Here is a 3963-nt window from a genome sequence, read left to right as displayed (position 1 = left end):
AAGGGAAGGGAAGGGAAGGGAAGGGAAGGGAAGGGAAGGGAAGGGAATATTGCAGGCTTGGAGACACCAAAGAATATCACACACGTCTCTTTTGGAATGATTAGTAGAATTCAATGCCCCAGTGCCCTAAGAGATCAGGCACAGTCAAGTATCATGGTTAGTAAGCTGTGCGGAAGACAAAGCATGCTTTGCATTAGACACTTTAAGAGCTAATGTGCATGTAGCCTGATGCCTTTCTTTCTCTCAACTTCTGGGATTAAGGAGCATTAAATTGAGTTGGAGCTTCGGGCCTTTAGCAACACTGAGAACAAGACAAATAAATAGAAGACACAAAGAGCATGAAAAGCCAACCTCTGTTATCCAAGACACTGCAATGCAGGGGCTGTTTACCACCACAGAATAACGTAGCTGATATAGTAGTTCTGCAGTGAACAGCAACACTCAGTGCCCAAGAGCGGAGACTGAGTGCACAGAAGTGTGTAGGCAGAGGTGGCAGCTTAGTAGTCATGGCTTTGGTTGTGTGTTTGCTGGGTCACCTCTCTTGGTTCCTGTGATGGTTTGTATATACTTGGGCCAGGAAGTGGCACTATTAGGAGGTGTGGCCTTGTTGGAGTATATGTGTCAGAGTGAACATAAGCTGCCTGGAAGCCAGACTTTCACTAGCAGCCTTCAGATGAAGATGTAGAACTCTCGGCTCCTCCTGTACCAGGCCTTCCTGGACACTGCCATGCCCCCACCTTGATGATAATGGACTGAACTTCTGAACCTGTAAGCCAGCCCCAATTAAATGTTCTTTATAAGAGTTGCCTTGGTCATGGTGTCTGTTCACAGCAGGATAACCCTAACTAAGACAGTTCCTATGTTACAAAGTTGGCTGTAGCTCTATCCCACCAGTATGTCCCTTTCTTGCTGAAGTCACACAAGGTAGGATTCTGTTGCTTATGTCCCAGAACTCTCCTAATATTAAGTCTGTTTCCTCCGACGGGAATCTCTTGATCCCAGTATGCTCATTATTCTCCTACCCACAGGCGGTGCAGTCATGTTTAATATTAGAACTCAATAATGAATAAGAGATACTCCTAATCTCAAGTAATTTGCAATCTCATTAGACAAATGATATGCATACAAATGAAGTTGGTCCTGAAAATTAAAATAAACAGGCACACGCATGTTCTTCACCTAGCAGCTTTTAGAAGAAAAAAAAATCCAGAAAAAAGTATGGGGTATTCATTGTAAATTTTTTTGTGCTTCTCTTCACTCCCCCAAAACAAAGACTTGATTTGAATAATACTTTCTCAACACATTAATAAGTACCAGTGCCCAGAACACCATAAGCACTAAGTATTGACTTGTTGAATAACTAAAGGCATGAGTGTCATCAAGGGCACATAGGCTTTGGAGCCAGTGGGCAGGAATTTGAGTCTTGCTCTACCAATTCTTAGCTCCTTGAAGTTTCTTAATTCAGCAAATGGAGGCCACAGCATGGCCCACCACTCATACTTTCACAGGGAGCACCGGAGGAAGTGAATAGGTGCTACATGGCTCAGCTACAGGAAGCACACAGCCAACAGAACATAACAGAGCTGTGCATAAGCTCCCCAGAATCCATTTCGTCTTCTCTATTACTTCCTATGGAAACCATTGTCTGGCATTTCCAGTTGGTTGCATGTAGTGCTAGGGGCTGAGAACTAATCACGAGGCGCATGAGCCTTGTGGGAAGTGAAGGTCAGGGGGCTGAGTCTGTATTACAGAAGGAGTACTGCCCAGCCAGTGCTAAAGCCAGACTGCGATCCTTTGTGCTTTTCCCTAATCTTGAGAGTTCCCCAAGTCCCACCTCTACACTTCTTTCAGAGGACGAAGCCAGAGACCCGATGTGTCTGATGCTGTGAGTCAACTGCCCAGGGACCATTTCTTTCTTTCTCTACTGATAGATTTTGAGTGTCTTAAGACTGGAACAGCATGCTACTGTAAGACTGTTTCCTAATGTCTCCTTGAACTGGGTGGCCATGTGACTTACTTCTGGCTAAAGGTATGCAGAAATGTGCTGGGCATGAGCAAAGAGTTCTTCTATAGCCACATAGGTGGGACCTCTGTTTTCTCAGACGCTCCCTTGTTTTAGGAGATCCTAGAATACAATCGAAAGGCCAGACGTGAAGTGAACCTCATGTGCTTGCAGGAACTCCTTGTGGAGAAAGAAAAACATCCATTGGAAAGAAGGAGGAGCCAGGAGCCTGGTGGGAAGTCACTATACCAGCCCCCCCCCCCAAAAGCCACTATTGTTTGAATTTTCAGTTGTATGGGAAATTCTAAACCTCTTGTATAATAGTGGTCTAATCAACATTTGCTCAGACTCTCTTATGAGCAAGGCACTATTACCTATGGCAAAGAAATGACAGAGAACAACAAAAGGCAAGTAAATTACTTTGAAGGTAGAAGAAGAAAACTAAGATAGCAGATGTGCGTTGCATTACTGAAAAGGAGAAGCATAAAGTATACAGGAGAACAGAAGCTGTCGGAGAGTGGGATACAATGTGAAAGGAAGGATCAGGAATACCTCTGGGGAAAGGAGAGTGAGGGAGCAAGTCACAAAGGGAAGATGGCTCCAGCTGAGGACCAACCGGTGTCTAGGCCACGGGGAAGGATGTGTAATGAGGTAGAGGAGCAGGGAAGAGTCTCAGGTGATGCAGGAAAGTAAGGAAGAGTGAGACAGGGTGAGAGCAAGGAGTGAGGTAGAGAGGATTGTGTAAGGCAAGTATCAACAAGCTTCTATAATAAGACAAGGAACTACCTGGGCTACTGCAGCTGCCCAGACAGCCAGAGAAGAGACCTAGGTCATGTATGTACAAATGAGTATGGCTGTGTGCCCAGACTTTATTTACAAAGCAGGTTGTCAGACTGGGTGACTTGGCTGCATCTTGGAGATCTGCTACAGTTTGGGTATTGTGCCCGGGTGTGTCAGTATTGAGAGGTGGTGTGGAACCCTTAAGAGTCTGTGTGCAAGGTCATTCACAGGTGACACTACCCCTGGGAGAGATGAATAGGTCTAGTGGATACTGCTCAGTATTCATGACAAAGCTGTTACAAAGGAGCAAGCTGGACCCTCCCTATTCTGCTGGCTTCTGTCTCACATGTGATCCTTCTGAGTTCTGTCTACTTGTGCTACAGTCCGAAAACCCCTCACCAAAAACAAGGTCAGGCTCTTTAGGTTTTCTGCTTGAGCTAAATAACCCTTTTCTTTATAAGTTATCCAGAATGGGGTATTTTTGTCATGTCAACAGAAAATGGACTAAGACAAAAGGCCTTTAATGATCAGTATAAAGACCTCGCCATTGCCGGGCAGTGGTGTCGAACGCCTTTAATCCCAGCACTTGGGAGGCAGAGGCAGGCAGATTTCTGAGTTTGAGGCCAGCCTGGTCTACAGAGTGAGTTCCAGGACAGCCAGGGCTGCACAGAGAAACCCTGTCTCGAAAAAAAAAAAAAAAAGACCTCGCCATTTTCCTAAGTAATTGGCTAGCTTTTGGAAGACATTGAGCATAATGACATGATAGGAATAGCAACCTAAGAGGATCGATTTGGATGTATGAAAGAGAACAGAAAATAAAAATTGGAGAAGGAACCAATGTGTAAAACAACTGGGGAGGAGATTGGGGTCACTGCACTATCCAAGGTCACACCATATAACATCCAAGGTCACGCCATACAAACTATCCTGATAGCTTCCAACTGCTGAGAGGATAAGACATTGTTACTCCAATGATCTACTCAATCCACCACAGCTCATGCACATGCATGGCTAAGGTTAACTACCTCCCTTCCAATCCAAAAGGACCCTGAGCACTCAGCAAGGACACGAACATAGCATCCAATTGAAAGAGAGGCAGGGCTGAGGCAAGAGGATTTTCAAATAAGCAACGTGCAGTTGATTAAATTGTAACCAATACAGGATACCAATACACACACACA

Source organism: Grammomys surdaster, unplaced genomic scaffold (genome assembly GCF_004785775.1).
Source record: "Grammomys surdaster isolate TR1022 unplaced genomic scaffold, NIH_TR_1.0 275, whole genome shotgun sequence".
NCBI classification, from domain to species: Eukaryota; Metazoa; Chordata; class Mammalia; order Rodentia; family Muridae; genus Grammomys; species Grammomys surdaster.
This window is presented reverse-complemented; position numbering follows the sequence as displayed.